This window comes from Oncorhynchus nerka, linkage group LG6 (assembly GCF_034236695.1).
Source record: "Oncorhynchus nerka isolate Pitt River linkage group LG6, Oner_Uvic_2.0, whole genome shotgun sequence".
NCBI classification, from domain to species: domain Eukaryota; kingdom Metazoa; phylum Chordata; class Actinopteri; order Salmoniformes; family Salmonidae; genus Oncorhynchus; species Oncorhynchus nerka.
The window spans coordinates 25635819-25656807 of record NC_088401.1 but is presented as its reverse complement, the minus strand read 5'-3'; the positions used below and the strand labels follow the sequence as shown (position 1 = coordinate 25656807).

Genomic DNA, 20989 nt, shown 5'->3' with positions numbered 1-20989 from the left:
TTGTAATGCAGGGATCCTTTGAAAAAGTGACTGTGGTCTCAATGGGACCCTCCTGCTTAAGCGGCACTCGTCTCCTTTTCACCTCATTTAAAACCTGATAAATTAAGAAAAATATATTAACCGAGACTCACATTTTACATATACATGGGGCCCTTCAGGGGTGTGTACTTAGTCCCCTCCCGTACTCCCTGTTCACGCATGACTGCACGGCCAAGCAGGACTCCAACACCATCATTAAGTTTGCTGACGACACAACAGTGTCTGATCACCGACAACGATGAGACGGCCTATAAGGGAGGTCAGAGAACTGGCAGTGTGGTGCCAGGACAACGACCTCTCCCTCAATGTGAGCAAGAAAGGAGCTGATCGTGGACTACAGGAAAAGGCAGGCCAAACAGGCCCCTATTAATATCGACGGGGCTGTAGTTGAGCAGGTCGAGAGTTTCAAGTTCCTTGGTGTCCACGTCACCAACGAACTATCATGGTCCACCAACACTGTCTGAATTCCATTGATTATTTGGCTTCACATCACACAATAGTCCAGGGTAGGTTTGTTAGCAGATAATAAATACATGCTACAATAGTTTATTTGCTAATATCAAATTTTTGATTGAATATTGTCTTTAATGTTGGTTCACCTGCATATATGATTTAATAATAATCCATTTCTAATTAAACCACACAAATCCTTAGTTTTATGCCAACAAAATATGATTTGCTCATTGGTATTGGCAGGTGTTTCACTTTGTCTAATTAGTTGTTGTTGTTTTTTTTACAATATTTCTGTTCATTTAGGGGACCCAATTTGGCTCAGAAGCACCCCAGACACAAAAGTGAGAGATGTTTGTCTGTCTTCATGATTCCTTGTGAGGTAAGTTACCAGTATATTATGAAAACCAGTGTTAACTTAATTTTTTTGAATAATAGTGGATTCCATACCTGTTCATAATAGAATCAAGCAATACACAGAGGGGCTGTTTAACTTGACTTTATTCTTTATTCTGCTCATGTTACATGGAGAATAGAGAAACAACTAAAGCACTACAGTCAGGAGATTTTCAGAAAGGTCCATCCGAGAGCTTTACTCTTCATCATGTCCTTTCTGTGACAGAAGATCGATGAAGGTTAAAATGTAATAAACACTAAAAACATTCGTACAATATTCTGTGCGTTGTCAACTATATATTAAACGATGGGTCTCCTTGTTTGAGTGTATAGAATACAATATAAATATCATGAATTACACCAACTCTGTCTACTAGTAAATGAAAGATTCCACAAAAATATTTAAATAAGCAAAGATGTCCGGAATTTATCACAATAAATATAAATGTGTTACTTGCCATCACACAGTAACTCGCCAACTGAAACTAACATGTGTCATGCTTTTGAAGACCCATGACAGGGCACAATAATATGAATGATAGTATGTTTATTGGAAATCAAATACTTAAAAAGCAATTAAGGTTGGGGCTGTCGTCATACATGATTTGAGTTTGCAAATTATAACCAATATAATTCATCTGATTGAAAGAACTGACCTGGGAGCCAGCATCACAACTCTTGGCCTCACTCCTTATCCTTTCCTTTCTGTGACAGAGAAGATAGATAGATTGATTACCAGAACATTTAAATTTGACTGTGTACCGAAAAACATTTTACTACCAAATATTGTGTACTCTGGTTGAAATTGTACCATGTGGAACTTCAACAGGTATGTATAGTTACTTGGTAACAATGTAACAGATGATCCATGTATTACTTATTTTCTTCAGGAATCAATGAGTTAATATCGAGAATCCAAATGACCATTAAACAATCCAAGATACCAAAGTTTAGGCTTTCCCATACATTAAATTGAAACAGCAACTTCACGGACCTTGGAACTGGCATCACGACTCTTGGCTCTCATCTTGTTGACCTGAGACTCAGCAATATCAGCCCCCTCTTCTGCCTCATCCAGTTCATGCTGAATCTTACGGAACTTGCCCAAATTGGCATTGGCTTGTTCCTCCTGTGAAAAATGTTAAATATGATCTAAATTTATAGCAAACAAAATTATTTGAGAATTACAGATGCATCAGTTGGATGATAGAAGGTTACTTACAGCCTCCTCTGAAGTTCTCTTGTAGGATTTGACCTTCAGCTGCAGTTTGTCCACCAGGTCCTGCAGGCGGCTCAAATTCTTACGGTCTTCTTCAGTCTGCACACAAAAAGAAGGGAAGAAATAGTAATGCAGTAGATATATCTTACATTTCATTCTGAGCATGTTAATGTAATTGTGCATTGTCAAGTTAAAGTAGATAATGTACCTGGTATGTGAGCTCCTTGATGCGTCTCTCATATTTACGGACTCCTTTCACAGAATCACTGCTCCTCCTTTGCTCCAGTTCCACTTCAGTCTCTAGCTCTCTCACCTAGAAAGATATGATCGATGTTAACACACCATTTACATTTATTTTGTTATTTACCACTACTTTCAATATTGGAGCTAGAAATATGTGACATTGAATTAATAGAAGAGAATGCCGCTTAGACACTTACTCTAGCCTCCAGTTTCTGGATCTGCTTCTTTCCACCCTTCATGGCGATTTGTTCAGCTTCATCCAGGCGGTGCTGCAGGTCCTTGATGGTCTGCTCCATGTTCTTTTTCATGTGCTCCAGGTGAGCACTGGTGTCCTGCTCCTTCTTCAGCTCTTCTGCCATCATGGCAGCATCAGTAATGGCCTTCTTGGCTTTTTCCTCAGCATTTCTACACTCCTGCACGGCCTCCTCCACTTCATTCTGAAGCTGGGATGTGTCGCCCTCTAGCTTCTTCTTCTGGCTCAGTAGGCTGGTGTTCTACACACATATATATATATATATATGACAAATGATGTTTATATTACCTATACGTACCTCAAGTAGCAGACATTTAAAGATGGAATCCGTAGTAGGGGAAACAGTGGCACTGTCCGTCCAAACACCATTGTTATTGTTTTGTTTTGTTGACAAAGCAGAGGTGAGGAGCGTTGTACAACAAGGTACAGTACATTTTCTGCTGTTTTATTGTGCTTGCAATGACGTCCAAAGGGAAAAAACAGTGTTTGTTGTTTGCAGTAACTTATTTGTTGTTGTAATTTCGCAAACAGACATGGCAGTTTCCCCATTAAGGATTCCAGCTTCAAGGAGAACACTGTTATATATTACTGACTTACCTGTGAGTGGAGCAGCTGAACTCTCTCACTAACATCCAGCAGTTCCTGCTCAGCCAGTTTGCGGCCTCTCTCAATCTGCTCCACCAGGGCTCTCAGCTCATCCAGTTCAGCCTGCATCAGGTTGTTACGTCTCTCCACAATGGCAATGTTCTCCTTCAGGTCATCATTGCTACGAAGAGCATCATCCAGCTGCAGTTGAGAATCCTGTAGAAAGAATTACTGATTTTAATAGATTTACTATTTACTTTATATACATTTACTACACTAAACATGTTTTCAATTCAGTGGTGTGGAAGTAATACCTTCAGATGGGAATGGAGACCCTTAAGATGCTTCTGGGCCTCGGATGCCTGCCTGTTGGCCTGGCTGAGCTGGATCTCCATCTCATTGAGATCTCCCTCCATCTTCTTCTTCAGCCTGAGAGCTTCATTCCTGCTGCGAGTCTCTGACTCCAGGGAGCTTTGCAGGGTATCCACAACTCTCTGCTGGTTCCTCTTATTCATCTCCATTTCTTCATCCTTCTCTACCAGCTTCCGTTCAATGTCAGCTTTCACCTGATTGAACTCCAGCTGAGCTCTCAGGATCTTCCCTTCCTCATGCTCTAAGGAGGCCTATGAGAACACAGCCACCCATTGTTTGTAAAATCGTAAAATAAAATGTTGGTACTTTCACTATCTGTAAATGTTTTCTATTCTCACCTCAGCTTCCTCTAGAGCAGACTGTATCTCAGCCTTCTCCTGCTCCAGCTGTTTACGGATCTTTTCCAGTTCATGGATGCTCTTTCCTCCCTCACCAAGCTGCTCCGTCAGGTCAGAAATTTCCTCTGTGGAAAATATTGCTGTACATTAGAATCTTTTTGGCATAACTGATCTCTAAAAGATACAATTATTTTATTGACTAAGTTATTTATATAAGTCAATTAATGCTAATGCTCTGACCTTGGAGGTTCTTGTTCTCCCTCTTCATGGTCTCCAGATGATCCAGAGACTCCTCATAAGAGTTCTTGAGTTTGAAGAGCTCAGTGCTGAGAGATCTAGCCTCTTTCTGGGAGCTCTCCAGCTCAGTCTGCGACTCCTCAAACTTCTGCTTCCACTCAGCCGAGACCTGAAAAACATACTTTTTTTTAAGTGGCTTGAATACAGTATACAGTATGGTTCAGATAAGATGGACAATATTGTCCAATAACTTACAGAGAACAGAACTGTGTCTTCATGCTCACAATCCAAACCCCCGAGACAAACGGGGTCTGGAAGCAATTGGTCAGGGGGTTAAGTGCCTTACTCAAGGCCACAATGGGAAGCAATGGTAGGATGTAGGATAATGCCAGCACAACCTTTTTTTGAACTATGACACTTTGTTGGGATAAAAAAATTCTGCAGCACAGCTAATATTTCCCTATTAATTTATTTAGTGGTAATGACCTCCTTCTCATCGGATCCATATTTCTAATCATCTATTTTCTGACAACATTTTTGAAGATTAAATAGGTTTTATTTTTAACGACACTGAACAAAAAGATCCCAGAAATGTTCCATATGGAAAAATGCTAATTTATCTCAGATTTGTGGCATGCTGACCGCCGGAATGTCCACCAGAGCTGTTGTCAGAGAATTTAATGTTAATTTCTCTACCGTAAGCCGCCTCCAACGTCCTTTTAGAGTAATTGGCAGTTCGTCCAACCAGTCTCACAACCGCAGAATAATCTGCGCTAGAAATATTTTGCTTTAGCTCTGATAATATAGGTATTTAGTTTAAAATAGGTTTGCGCAAGAGATGACCGGTTTTCTGCATTGTAAAGGTGCCGCAGCACACTGGTTGAAAACCACTGCACCAGGCTACCTGCCGTCCCTCATGTACTATAATGAAGGCTAATAGGACTTATGTTTTTTTCTTACCTTGTCAAAGTTCCTTTGCTTCTTGTCCAGAGAGGCAGCAGCTGCATTAGATCTCTCCACATCCACCATGAGATCTTCAATCTCATTCTGGAGTCTGTGTTTAGTCTTCTCTAGGGATGAACATTTAGCATTTACAGCTTCCACAGCTTCCTCTGCATCCTGCAAACGCTGAGCCAGTTTCTTCCTAGATTGACATAGATGAGAAACAAGTTTCCGAACAGCTGCCATTTTTCTCTAATATATAATGGTTGTGTAACAGGTAATCCATCTATTATTTATCATGTACTTTTGTGTATCGCTCATTTAGCCAAGGTTCAATAGCCTGAAAAGTAAGAGAAAGTAATAAAACATCCTTACTTTGCATCCTCAAGCTCTTCAGTCTTCTGGATGGCATCAGTTTCATACTTGGTTCTCCACTGAGCCACCTCAGCATTAGCCTTGGACATGCCACGCTGCAGCTCAGACTTGGCCTCCTGCTCCTCCTCATACTACTCCCTCAACAGATCTGAGTCATGGCGAGCAGACTGCACTGCATGGGCAAGTGCGTTCTTTGCCTGGAAAGGACATTTTTAAAAAGGATCTGTAATTATGCCTGATGATGAATGTAGTTAGATAAGAGACACTGCATTCTTTGTATAAATACCTTGACTTCCTCCTCCAGTTGTCTCTTGAGGTCTTCAATCTGCTGAACGTTGGACTGCTTACCTCTGGTCAGTTGAAAGACCAGAGAGTCCTTCTCCTCCAACTGTCTGGCATATTCACCTGTTTACATGCAATTCAAATTATTTTAAATTATATTACTTAAGCGGGTAATTTATTGTGGTTGTTCAATTTATTCTTTTTTTGTAAATATATCATTCTCAGTTTGAAGCTTTGCTTTCTGCATGGTAAAATCATTGATGGATCGCTGTCCTTCCTCAGCTTTCGTCCTGTATTCACTCATCTGGTCCTCTAGAGTACGGCACATTTTCTCCAAGTTTGTCTAAAAACAGATTTGTTTTTGAATGACAGAACAGCATCACTAGATTGCATCTTTAAAAAGCATGTATTTTTTTTCTTTGATTTACCAATGATACCACATACTTTGGACTTGACAATCTGCTCCATGTTGGAGACCACATCATCCAGCTCCAGCCTGAGCTCACTCTTCTCTTTCTCCAGCTTCTGCTTCACTCTCTGAAGGTTGTCAATCTGCTCTCCCAGGTCAGCTACACTGTCAGCATTTTTCTTCCTCAGAGTGGCAGCTGTAGCCTCATGCTGCAGGGTAGCCTCTTCAAGGTCTCTGCGCACCTTCTGGAACTCAGCCTCCCTCTTCTTGTTCATCTCAATCTGGGCAGCAGTGGCTCCACCAGCCTCCTCCAGCCTCTCACTGATCTCTTCTAGCTCTCTGGACAATTCTGCCCTCTGTTTCTCCACCTTGGCACGGGCAGCTCTTTCAGCCTCCAGCTCTTCCTCTAATTCTTCAATGCGGGCCTAAAATAGTAGGAATTCAATTAAATCTAGTTCAAATGTGACTTTTAGAATTAAAATGTTTCAACAATTGTCTTGAATTACCTGCAGCTCCTTCAGTTTCTTTTGGAGCTGGGCACCCAAGGCCTGCTCATCCTCAATCTTGCTGTTGAGTTGGCTCATCTCAAAGTCCTTCCTGTTGAGATGAATATGCATTTTTAGTGTTTTCTATTGAATAATACTTTGTTAGCATATTTTGATCTCTGATCTCACTTCTTCATTCTCTCCTCCAGCTGCTGCTTGTCATTCTCCAGGTCCATTAGGCTCTCCTGGGTCAACTTTAAATCTCCCTCCAGCTTTCTCTTGGCTCTCTCAAGGTCCATTCTCACCTTATTTTCTTGCTCCAGAGACCCTTCAAGCTGATAAATGATATATTAAACAATATTTGGAGTAACCAATTCACTGAAGCTTGTTTTTAGGATAGTACTAATTTTGTTATACATTTGATGAATTCCTATTTGATACTCACATCATCAACTTGCTGTTCCAGTTTGGCTTTGGCCTTGGTCAGCGTGTTGACTTTGTCCTCCTCACTCTGCAGGTCATCAAGTGTTTGTTGATGAGCCTCTTGGAGAGCCTTCTTCTCCTTGGTCAGCTTGGCAATGATTTCGTCCAGAGCTGCCATCTCTTCTGTAAGGTTTTTAACCTAAGAAAACAGTGTGTCATTACACTTTTATCCAAAATATTTAATTGTAGTTTTAACATCACAAGAAAGACCAACTTATTTTACCTTGTTCTCTGTGGCATGCTTTTCCTTCTCCACTTTAGCCAGAGTGAGCTCCAGATCATCAATGTCCTTCTTGAGTTCTGAGCACTCATCCTCCAGCTTCCTCTTCTTAGCAGTTAGCTCTGAATTCATCTCCTCCTCATCCTCCAGTCTTTCTGTCAGCTCTTTTGCTTTGGCCTCAAGCTGGATTTTGCTTTTGATCAGACCCTCACATCTCTCTTCAGCATCAACAATAGTGTCTTCTTGCTGTCAAGAAGTATATCAAATTCTTCAATGCTCAGAAGTTTGGAGGCAAAATATTTGAACACTACAAATGATTGACAAATTCTCCACTGATTGTTCGTATATTTAGAAAATAATGTCTCTTTCTCTCTGTTTTTCCATTTCTCTTGTTAGCTCTTAGCTTAAAGCTAACTAGAAAGGCCATTTTCACCCAATATGTAACTGCAGCAAAGTAACTGTAGTGCAGTTAATATTACTCACAGTTTGGACAGCGAGCTGCAGGTCATTCTTCTCTTGGAGAAGGGAGACCATCTTCTCTTCCAGTTCCTTTCTACGAGCTTCAGATTTAGCATAAGCCTCTTTAAGCTTCAGGAATTCTTCCTTCATGTTGGCCATCTCCTTCTCAGTCTCTGCTGACTTCAGCAGAGGTTTGATCTTGAAGTACATCTTCATCCAGGGCCAATTCTTGACACCCATGAAGGCACGAATGTTCCATTGGATCACAAGCAAGGCATCCCTGCAAAAGTTTTATAAAATATAGTTCATACAACCTTTCCTCACCCCATACACATTGTCTGAAAAGGTTTAAGCCTACCTGCGGTCAACCATTTTCTGGAACTCAATTCTAGCAAGTAGACCACGTGATCTGACCTGGAGGCCAGTGATGATAAGAGCGAGACGATCGTCTCTCATCTCCTCAAGTAGACCCAGGAGACCAGCCTTGAAGAACACCTAATGATACACAAAGGCCTTCTTGTATTTGGTAGGATTGCATTTTTCTGCCAGATTACCATAAATAACTTGAATGTGGTATCCCACAGTTACCCAAAACTTTCATGCCTCTAGGAAAATGGCACACATTGACGACAAGGTGGCCCTGTAATGAGCAATTGATTTTACAACTTCCAACCCAGCATGTTGATCAAGAGTTACTAAATTATAAAGGAAGTCTATCGCAAGCAGTATGGTCACTATGCTTTTAATTGCTCACTGTATATATGGATCTACTACATTATGGCACTATACCAAGTATCTATTTTTATCTCTTGACTCGACCCATTTGCCCAAGAGACATAAAATTAGATAAGCATGATCAGTGGTACATCAGAAGTTATTTCAAGAGGCATTGCTCAGGTTGGCCAGATGGTGATGTAGTGTTAATATACTGCTTGGACCCCGTAATTGCTGCTACGATTCCATCCTGGAATTTATGTTGCGTTCATAACCAAGTGGTAGGTCTGCATTTACCATTTGAATGCATTCACATGCTTTGAAATCATTTAAAAAATGCTGATTGGCTAATGGCTTTCAAGCTGCGTGAACCATAAACTAAAAGTACAGCTATCAGGCTTGTCAACAAATTATAGTGTTCAAAAAACATATTAATAGATAGTTTATAAAAGCAATGTTACGCCCGATAATGCTGTTATCGTGGTAATTTCCTTAGTAAGTCACGTCAGATGTCAGTATGTTGAAGAAGTGGGAGCTGAGGATGATAGATGAGTTTCCCACTAGTAATTACCAGCTGGAGGGGAGTTCAAGTGGATTATTTTGAGTCGTATGTGGTAAATTCCCACTTCCTACTTGGTTACGAACGCACCATTAGATCATTTACCTTCGTGTGTCCTAATCTGTACTGGGTGTGGTCAATATCCAAAGAGCCCAACAGTTTTTCTGATGCCTTCATGTTGTCCATGAACTGACCCTCAGGGATAGCATTTGGATTGAGGATGCGGTATCTGAATTTAAATCAGAAAGCAATTATCTTTAACAATGGAACACCTGAATAGGTAAACAGTTGAATTTATTTTGGAAAGGAAATTAATAATTATTTTTACCTTTGTTTGAAGTCAGCATACAGGATTCTGTTGGGGAAGCCCTTTCTGCAGATCCTGATGCCTTCCAGCACACCGTTACAGCGCAGCTGGTGCATGACCAGAGGATTCTCCATGGCCCCAGGAGTCTTGGTCTCGTTGGGGATGATGCAACGCACAAAGTGGGGGTGAGTAGACCTCAAGTTGGTCATGAGTTTACCCAAGTTCTCCTGTGATTATGACAAATGTAGAATTTTCCATCAGTGAATGAGTCTCCAAGTAACTCACAAGTCACAATGGCATTTAATGCTAACATGCCTAACCCAACATACTGGCATCTCAAATTTAGTGCAAATATAATACATTTCTTAATATTCTGACATGTGAAAACATCATACATATATTGAGTTAAGCTCAGATTTACCTTGTGCAATGCAGACACAGTCTGGAAGGAAGAGCCTTTCTTCTTTTTTCCTCCAGCCGCTTTTTCTTCAGGTGCTGTATGACAATGAAATAATTATTTAAATATACTTTTATTACTACTATCATATACTGTGGATTATTTATTTGAGTGTGTTGTAGTCTTTGCAGATATGAACACATAGTACCTCCTTCTGCACCAGCATAGTTTGCAAATAGGTTGGCCAGGAACTTAAGACTTGATTTCTGGAACAGTCCAACCCCAGTCTCATTCAGGGGGTCCTTGTTCTTCACCAGCCAGTTACCAATGTTGTAGTCAACAATGCCAGCATAGTGAACCATGGAGAAATGGGCCTCTGGTTTACCCTTAACAATCCTAGGCTTCTGGAAACATGCATTTTTGCCGAGATGTGTATCATACATCTTAGCTTTGAATGTATTATCACTGGCCTTGGGGAACATGCACTCCTCTTCAAGGATGGACATGATACCCATGGGCTAGTGGAAGGAATGAATGAAAATTAATTCATGTTAAGAGAAAAGCATTGTGAATAAATATCAGAATAATATGTCATTGAAGCACATTTATGAAGACTGTCCTTTGTCTGTCCTTTCCTAAGTAATCTCAAAGATTACTTAGGATACATCATATAAACTACTGCACAACTGAAGATACCAACCCTTTCAATGAAGTCAATGCAGGCAGCCAAGTCCATGCCAAAGTCAATGAACTCCCAGACGATGCCCTCTTTCTTATACTCTTCCTGCTCCAGCACAAACATGTGGTGGTTGAAGAACTGCTGCAGCTTCTCATTAGTGAAGTTGATGCACAGCTGCTCAAAGGTGTTGAACTGAAATAGAAGTTCACAGTTACTTTATTTTGTCAGCTGTAATGTTCTAGACACTCACATCAAAGATCTCAAAGCCAGCAATGTCCAGCACACCAATGTAGTGCTGGCGAGCGTTCTTAGTGTCCAGAGTAAGGTTGATTCTTATCACCATCCAAAGGAACATGTTCTCGTAAACTTTCTTTGCCAGTGCACCAATAGAGTAGTACACCTACAAAATATTAAGTATTAATATTATAAATTACTAAAACATAGCCTCAACATAAACACATAGGGACAGTTTCCTAGACACACATGAGGCCTTGTCCTGGACTAAAAAGCATGCTCAATAGGTTATTCTAGGTATGAGCATCCTAGCAACTTTATAGAAGTTTTATGCTCAATATTATAAAAACATTTTGGAGACTCACCTGGTTGACATTCTGACCTTTGGTGACCCACTCATTTCCTACTTTGACCCTTGGGTGACACAGCCCCTTGACTAGGTCAGCAGAGTTCAGGCACATCAGATATGCCGCTTTGTCAAGATCTAGAATGGCAATGTTTTATGATTGGTGGAGGCAATCTAATGGATTTTTATTTATCAGATACTACTGCATACTGAATTGAGAGGTTTTAAATCCTCAGCACTCACCCTCAGTGCCATCTGCCTCTGCTTGCTCCTCCCGCTGCTTATTCTTGAACTTCATGTTGCCGTAGTGCATGATAGCACTAACCAGCTTATACATGCCATTCTTCTCCTCTTGGGAGAAGCCCAGCACATCAAAGGCATCCTAGTCCCAAATTAAGGTAATTGTTTTGCATTGGAGAAGGAGTTGGAATATTATTGCATATACAGTATATAGATATATTACTCACATCAGTAGCCATTAGCTCATCTGAATCATTAATGGAGGTTACAGCAATCTCTCCTTGGGAGATGAAGGCATAGTCATAGGGATTGCTTGTGATGAGTAGCATTTCTGAAAATAATTGAACAGCTCAGTTTATGTGTGTTCATGCTGTGGTATAGGTCATAACATAATATACTTAGTATTAGGGTTGGGGTCAATTAGAAAATTGCCATTGATTTATATTATAAATTGACAGGAAGGCAAATTAGTCATTAGAGTTTCGAAAAACCAGTGGTGGAAAAAGGACCCAATTTTCATACTTGAGTAAAAGTAAAGATACCTTAAAAGAAAATGACTCAAGTAAAAGTAAAAGTCACATAGTAAAATACTACTTTAGTAAAGGTATTTGGTTTTAAATGTACTTAAGTATCAAAAGTAAAGTATAAATAATTTAAAATATCTTATATTAGGCAAACCAGATGACACAATTTTCTATTTTTATTTACGGATTGCCAGGGGTGTTTAGTGAGTCTGCCAGATCAGAGGCAGTAGCAGTAGGGATGACCATGGGTGTTCTCTTGATAAGTGCATGAATTAGACCATTTTCCTGTCCTGCTAAGCGTTCAAAATGTAACTTTTGGGTGTCAGGGAAAAATGTAAGGAATAAAAAGTACATTATTTTGTTGTAATGTAATTGTCACGCCCTGGTCTAAGTATTTTGTGTTTTTCTTCATGTATTGGGTCAGGCCAGGGTGTGGCATGGAGTTTTTGTATTGTGGTGTGTTTTGTCTGGGGGTTTTGGTGTGTATGTTAGTGGGATTGTAGCTTAGTAGGGTGTTCTAGGAAAGTCTATGGCTGTCTGGAGTGGTTCTCAATCAGAGGCAGGTGGTTATCGTTGTCTCTGATTGGGAACCATATTTAGGCAGCCATATTCTTTGGTTGTATTGTGGGTGATTGTCCTTAGTGTCTTGATGTCCTGATTCTGTGTTAGTTTGCACCAGTTTAGGCTGTTTCGGTTTTCTTTACGTTTATTGTTTTGTTGAGTTTTGTATTAGATTCATGTTAAGTTTGTTTATTAAAACATGGATTGCAATCTACACGCTGCAGTTTGGTCCGACTCTCCTTCACCATTAGAAAACCGTGACAGAATCACCCACCACAAACGGACCAAGCAGCGTGTCAACAGTCAGGAGCAGCCCAAAGAGGAGAAGCGCTATAAGGATTTCTGGACATGGGAAGAAATCCTAAACGGAGAAGGACCCTGGGCTCAGGCTGGAGAATATCGCCGCCCCATGGAGGAACTGGAGGCGGTGAAAGCTGAGAGGCGCAGATATGAGGAGGCAGCACGGCGACGCGGACGTAAGCCTGAGAATCGGCCCCAAAAATTTCTTGGGGGGCTAAGGGAGAGTGTGGCAGAGTCAGGAGTCAGACCTGAGCCAACTCTCCCTGTTTATCGTGAGGAGCCTAGGAGGAGACCAGAACCAGAGCCAGTGTTGGAGTTGAGCGAAACAGAGACTGTGAAGGAGTTAATGGGGAAATTGGAGGAGAGAGAAATGAGGGAGTTGCTGTGTTGGTGCTTTTTGCATGGAATTCGACCGACGAAACGTGTCGGGGATTTGATGGCACCTGGGTTAGCGCTCCATACTCGTCCTGAGGTGCGTGTTAGTCGGCTGGTGAAGTTGGTGCCAGCCTCACGCACCAGGCCTCCTGTGCACATCCCTAGCCTTACACGTCCTGTGCCAACACTGCTCTCAAGATCTCCAGTACGCCTTCACGGTCTAGCCCATCCTGTGCCACCTCCACACTCTAGTCCTCCGGTAGCAGCTCCCCGCACCAGGCTTCCTGTGCGTGTCCTCGATCCAGTACCACCAGTTCCAGCACCACGCACCAGGCCTTCAGTGCGCCTCGACTGTTCAGCGCAGCCAGAGCCTGTCTCCTCTCCTGCGCTGCCGGAGTCTCCCGCCTGTTTAGCGCGGCCAGAGCCTGTCTCCTCTCCTGCGCTGCCGGAGCCTCCCGCCTGTTTAGCGCAGCCAGAGCCTGTCTCCTCTCCTGCGCTGCCGGAGTCTCCCGCCTGTTTAGCGCTGTCGGAGCCTTTCTTTTCTCCTGCGCTGCCGGAGTCTCCAGTCTGCCCAGCGCCGCCAGTGCTCCCAGTCTGCCCAGCGCCGCCAGTCTGCCCAGCGCCGCCAGTCTGCCCAACGTCGCCAGTCTGCCAGACTCTTCCAGAGCTGCCAGTCAACCAGACTCTTCCAGATCTGCCAGTCAGCCAGACTTTTCCAGATCTGCCAGACTCTTCCAGATCTGCCAGTCAGCCAGACTCTTCCAGATCTGCCAGTCAGCCAGACTCTTCCGGATCTGCCAGTCAGCCAGACTCTTCCGGATCTGCCAGAATCTTCCGGATCTGCCAGACTCTTCCGGATCTGCCAGACTCTTCCGGATCTGCCAGTCAGCCAGACTCTTCCGGATCTGCCAGTCAGCCAGACTCTTCCGGATCTGCCAGTCAGCCAGACTCTTCCGGATCTGCCAGTCAGCCAGACTCTTCCGGATCTGCCAGTCAGCCAGACTCTTCCGGATCTGCCAGTCAGCCAGACTCTTCCGGATCTGCCAGTCAGCCAGACTCTTCCGGATCTGCCAGTCAGCCAGACTCTTCCGGATCTGCCAGACTCTTCCGGATCTGCCAGACTCTTCCGGATCTGCCAGACTCTTCCGGATCTGCCAGACTCTTCCGGATCTGCCAGTCAGCCAGACTCTTCCGGATCTGCCAGTCAGCCAGACTCTTCCGGATCTGCCAGTCAGCCAGACTCTTCCGGATCTGCCAGTCAGCCAGACTCTTCCGGATCTGCCAGTCAGCCAGACTCTTCCGGATCTGCCAGTCAGCCAGACTCTTCCGGATCTGCCAGTCAGCCAGGATCCGCCAAAAGTGCCAGTCGGCCAGGATCCGCCAAAAGTGCCAGTCGGCCAGGATCTGCCAGTAGCGCCAGTCGGCCAGGATCTGCTGAGACCACCAGCCAGCCAGGATCTGGTAGATCTATCTACCTGCCTGAGCTTCCTCTCACTCCCGAGCTTCCTCTCACTCCCGAGCTTCCTCTCACTCCCGAGCTTCCTCTCACTCCCTCCCGAGCTTCCTCTCACTCCCGAGCTTCCTCTCACTCCCGAGCTTTCTCTCACTCCCGAGCTGCCTCAGTCCCGAACTGTCCTTCAGTCCCGATCTGCTCCCTCAGTCCAGAGGGGTTCTGGGTGAGGACTACTAGGCCATGGTCGGCGGCGAGGGTGGACTATCCAGGGACGCGAGGAGAGGGGACTAAGACATTTATTGAGTGGGGTCCACGTCCTGCGCCGGAACCGCCACCATGGACAGACGCCCACCCGGACCCTCCCTATTTGTTTTGAGGTGCGTTCGGGAGTCCGCACCTTAGGGGGGGGTTCTGTCACGCCCTGGTCTAAGTATTTTGTGTTTTTCTTCATGTATTGGGTCAGGCCAGGGTGTGGCATGGAGTTTTTGTATTGTGGTGTGTTTTGTCTGGGGGTTTTGGTGTGTATGTTAGTGGGATTGTAGCTTAGTAGGGTGTTCTAGGAAAGTCTATGGCTGTCTGGAGTGGTTCTCAATCAGAGGCAGGTGGTTATCGTTGTCTCTGATTAGGAACCATATTTAGGCAGCCATATTCTTTGGTTGTATTGTGGGTGATTGTCCTTAATGTCCTTAGTGTCTTGATGTCCTGATTCTGTGTTAGTTTGCACCAGTTTAGGCTGTTTCGGTTTTCTTTACGTTTATTGTTTTGTTGAGTTTTGTATTAGATTCATGTTAAGTTTGTTTATTAAAACATGGATCGCAATCTACACGCTGCAGTTTGGTCCGACTCTCCTTCACCATTAGAAAACCGTGACAGTAATGGAATAAAAGTAGTCAAAAATATAAATAATAAATGAAAGTACAGATACCCCAAAAAAAACTACTTAAATAGTATTTGTAATTATTTTTACATAAGTACATTACACCATTGCGAAAAACTGCGGCTTGAGATTGTTTTGTGTGCATTGGATTTTAATGTTGTGTGCTTAAATGTAATTTAAATAATTGTTACTACATAAATCACCCTATATTGTGTTGTGAGTTTCACAGTGGGGGGATAGGGGTTGTACACTGCCTGGGCTGGCTGTGCTGCATCATAAGAATTTCATTGGATTTCATCAGAAATGTTCAGTTTAATCCAGAATTGACATCAACCCTATTCAGTTTGATGTTTCAATACTCACCCAGAAGTTCTGGTTTCTGTTGGGACAGGATCTGGTAGAAGATGTGATAGTCTCTCTCAGCCTTGAGCTGGAAAGTGACAAGTGACTTCTCCAGAAGATCTGATCAGTATGGAAAAGTGCTTTTGGTATTAATGTGTTTCCTGTCAAAGAGATATGTTCAAGCCTGGGCAAATTGAGTGTTGTACTCACAAGTCTCAATGTCAGCAGATGAAAGCTTCCCAGTGACTCCAAAATGAATTCGGATGAATTTACACTGTAAGTTATTGTCAAAGCAGAAATTAATAATCACATTAGATCAGAGTTCAAGTAGTATTTGTTTTCTTTTTGAATACCTTAAGTGCACATGATTGAGCTTGCATGGTGTAATGGAACTGATGGAATAGTCCTACAAGTTTAAATTCCACCTATCTGGTTCCCTAGGCAAACTCAATCAAACACTGAAAGTATTTAAAAGAAAACAAATACTGTTGCACACATACAGTCCCAAAAGATTAGCTGATGGACCTGAGGAAGTTTAGCTGACGTCATGACATCTACTAATTATATCCTAATCTAATTCAAACACAGACAATAACAGATAAGATGACCATGTATGATAAGATTTAAATGATATTTGAGAAACAAACAAGACCAAACTTACGAATCGGGAGGAGTTGTCATTCCTGATGGTCTTGGCATTACCAAAAGCCTCCAGGGCAGGATTGGCCTGGATGATTTGATCCTCCAGGGTCCCCTACAACCCAACAACCACACAGTGTTAAAATGCTGCAAAGATCTGTAGTCAACATATGTTTTCCAGCCATGAGGAATGTTTAATTTAGGATTAATAATGATTCAGTGTTTCATTTAGGTTAGGGGGGGGCAATGCCATGGGACTAAGTTTATTATTCTTTATTTTTTAAAGCTAATTTCCTTCAACTATACACATTATGCCATGGCTTATGCCTAGTTCTTATGCTTTGTTCTTATGCTATCTGAGTGACTCAAACATTATAACAAAATCAATGGTGGCCGCATGACAAAACACAGACTGTTTTGTTTTTATTTTGGTGATTGTTCATTCTAAAAGATGATCTTATTAAGAAATATATTGCTCCAATATATTTTCTACATACATATATCTGGTTTAATTTTGCCCAAAATGTATTTTATTATTTATTTTTTATATTATATAAATAAAAAATGGAATTAGTGGCGGCCATGATTTAGTAACAGCTTTGCAATGCTGCTAAATGCAAATTGAGAAATGCTGAATATTTGCCGTCTATTTTACCTTTTTTTCTTCTGATACACTTTTCTTTCCGCTAACAGCAGCAATGCTGGCGAAATACTGGATGACTCTCTTGGTGTTAACAGTCTTTCCAGCACCGGATTCTCCACTGGAATTTAAAAATACATATGTTGATGTCTCAGAATTTCTCTTAACTTTAAAAAGCTTCAAATGGATATAACCTTTGGTTGATGTACTTACGTGATAAGGACAGACTGATTTTCCCTGTCTGTTGAAAGAGAAGTATCAGTAAATGTGTCATTTAAAAACATTTTATGTCACTGTAGACTAGCGATGAGTGCTTTTTGGGGTCAGTTCGGTTTCGGTTTGATTATTACATTTATATTTTATTTTTAAACATTAAATGCATTATGAAATAATGACATAAAAATAATTTTAGGTTTTTAACAGAAATTCCAAAAGCCAAATAGTGAAAATTCAGTTGCCAAAACATTGAAAATATCCAATTGTCTCCGTCAGGTCCACATTGGGTAGATCAATAGACATCAGTAGACATCAATAATAAAATATTTCAGTTGTGAATATGACTTCGTTTTTATTTAATTAATGTGTTATTATCATTCCTTAAAAGTCATCATCTCATTTCTGCTCAGGCAGTAGCAGCCAATCAGCCAAACAAAGTTCTCCCCTCTCCCCATACTGTACTGTCTTTAGTCATCCTATTTAGCTAGGCTAGCCTGCCTAAGCATGGTGAGAGTGTGACAGGTTAAAGGACATATTCATAGCCTGTTATACATTGAAAAGTATTAGTAAGTTCATAGTATGTGAGGATCTTAAAACATCTAAGGTTAAAATATGCATTCAGTATAAGTTGATAGAGATTGATAACATTCATATAATTGTGTTAAAGTTCAAATCTGTCAAAGGGTACGAATTGTGAGAGTAATGTGTAAACGTTATATTGATTACTTTATTTTGTGGTGCCTAAAAGTGTTAATCTGTGATCTACGAAATGCTTTTAATCTATGAGCCGGAGATCGATTGCTCTGGTCTCCACCCATATTCCTGGGGAAATTCGCGGTCTTTTTCTCATTGAACTAAATGTTGACTTGAGAATACAACACCGTATCACTCTCGTGATTATTTCTCCCCTGTTTTCAGGTACTTTATTGATGATAAAAATAGTAATTTAAATGTTATAACTAGCGAACATGTCAAGAGTGTTTAAGGTGTGTTTTAGTAACGTCTTGAGGAAGTTAGAGTTAAGTTTGAAGAGAGTAATATTAGCCCTGCTCGGTTGAAGTGAAGGATAGCATCGTACTGAGAGTAGCTGCCATTTTATGTCGATTGTGAATGAACGTGCGTGTTGTTAATAAGATATTTTGCTGTGTTATTTGTATAATGGGTTTTCTGTTATGTAATGTGTTACTTTTGTGAAATGATTGAACTAAATGTTGACTTGAGAATACAACACCGTATCACTCTCGTGATTATTTCTCCCCTGTTTTCAGGGGCGTAACATTTTTGGAGGCTCCGCTGAGATAGTTGCTCAGATGTCCAGTTTCCACATCCTGGTCGCTGAATTCCGAGCCAGCTAAATCTCCACATAACTCAGGCAGGCTGCAGTGAGGAAAGTGTTGCTGTTTGGAGGAAGTTGGAAGTTAGTGGTTAAGTACGTGTCAACTGAGGCCATTGATCGACCATCAGAGACAGTAAGGACCATCTAATTCAGAGTCAACTCCTGCACAGTAAAAGTTCCTCCTGTTCTGTCAACATGACAAGCGCCTTGGAAGAACTACAGGAAGAGGTAGTAGGAGAATTGCACACCCTGACTAAAGACAAATTACTAGAGATATGTGATTTCCTTGAAATATCAGGCGAACAGAGAAGAGATGTTAAAGATAGATCCCGCATATCATTAATGACTGGCATTATGATGTTCCTTGGAAGAGAGGAAGTCACAGAGTTAGAAGATGGCGGCATGTCGGAATTGTTGCTACTTAAAGACGAAATGACAGAGATGATCAGTGGCAGAGATAACAAAACAGGGCAAATTGACCATGATATTGAACCAGCTGGAACACATCACAGAATAGAGGAACTGAGAACTGTAACCCCACAACAAGGGGTGGGAACTGAGCAGATTACTGCAGCCAAAGCCAGTGATTCTCTGCGTCAGCCCCAACACCATGCCAATCTTCAGGGGAGCGTGCCGCTCTCACCCAATGCACAGCCCAGCTCATACTGGCGCAAAGAGTTTAAAATTTCTGGTCAGATAGGTGAACCAGGCCAAAAAGAAAAACTGATTTTTTCCAGCCTTGCCCATCAGATTGAAAATGGACTTAACAGAGGATATCCTGAGGTAGAAATAGTAGACGCAGTAGTCAGGGCTATTTCTCCAGGCTCACAGCTACGCAGCTACTTGGAAGGTAAACCCCAGCACACTCTCCCCGACAAAATAGTGTGCTGGGGTTTACCTTCCAAGTAGCTAACTTCCAACTTCCTCCAAACAGCAACACTTTCCTCACTGCAGCCTGCCTGAGTTGTTATGTGGAGATTTAGCTGGCTCGGAATTCAGCGACCAGGATGTGGAAACTGGACATCTGAGCAGCTATCTCAGCGGAGCCTCCAAAAATGTTACTCCCCTGAAAACAGCCAGCAAAATATCTTATTAACAACACGCACGTTCATTCACAATCGACATAAAATGGCAGCTACTCTCAGTACGATGCTATCCTTCACTTCAACCGAGCAGGGCTAATATTACTCTCTTCAAACTTAACTCTAACTTCCTCAAGACGTTACTAAAACACACCTTAAACACTCTTGACATGTTCGCTAGTTATAACATTTAAATTACTATTTTTATCATCAATAAAGTACCTGAAAACAGGGGAGAAATAATCACGAGAGTGATACGGTGTTGTATTCTCAAGTCAACATTTAGTTCAATGAGAAAAAGACCGCGAATTTCCCCAGGAATATGGGTGGAGACCAGAGCAATCGATCTCCGGCTCATAGATTAAAAGCATTTCGTAGATCACAGATTAACACTTTTAGGCACCACAAAATAAAGTAATCAATATAACGTTTACACATTACTCTCACAATTCGTACCCTTTGACAGATTTGAACTTTAACACAATTATATGAATGTTATCAATCTCTATCAACTAATACTGAATGCATATTTTAACCTTAGATGTTTTAAGATCCTCACATACTATGAACTTACTAATACTTTTCAATGTATAACAGGCTATGAATATGTCCTTTAACCTGTCACACTCTCCCGACAAAATAAATGTTGTCCCAACATTACCAACATTGTCTTCTTCAACAGTTCGTATGCACTGGACCTAGAAAATCCTCTTCTGTAAGGTAGTACTTGAGCAGAAGTCACGGGTCACAGTTCAAATATAACTAACAAGTTATATTCACAGTCCATATCTGTTGACCAGCTATATAACATAAGCAGTATTTTCTCATACTATTGATCAACAGTCCATCAATTTTAATGATCTATATGCATAGTCTGTAAATTGTCTCTTTTGACAGTCTGAAATCTGACAGTAGTCCATGGTCAAACATGTCAACTCTGTAGCCTCATGTTTGCTGAAGCCCATACATGTAAGGTGGCTGAAAGTAACATTGCTGTAGTGATGGCAGCCATGGAACCAGTCCTGGTGCAGAGTAGACAGGGAACAACTGTGGCTGTGGCTGTATACTGTAGCAGGAAGGGATACCAAGCTGATCATAGGTGATACGTCTTGGAGGGTGTCTCTCTCTTTGTGGCAGCTGGTAGGCTGGTTCCTCAGGTTCAGCAGCATCAGTATATGAAGGAAAGGCACTTGGTGGACGATCATCAGGCAAATTTTCAGCAGGCAAGTTACTCTCCTCAGCAGGCAGGTCTTTAACTGTTGTTGTCTCCTCCAGCTGCTTTTCAACAAGAGGCTGTGCTGGTAGCGTATCAGGGACTGGCACTGCAACTGTCCGTTTCACTGTTGGGGGCCTGTGTTCCCACTCTCTCGCTGGTTCAGCA

General features: G+C 41.9%; 1 pseudogene; it reads right to left on the bottom strand.

The window, feature by feature from the left end:
- Positions 1 to 972: 972 nt before the first annotated feature.
- Positions 973 to 20068, bottom strand: LOC115130241 (myosin-7-like; annotated as a pseudogene).
- Between the last annotated feature and the right edge of the window lie 921 nt (positions 20069 to 20989).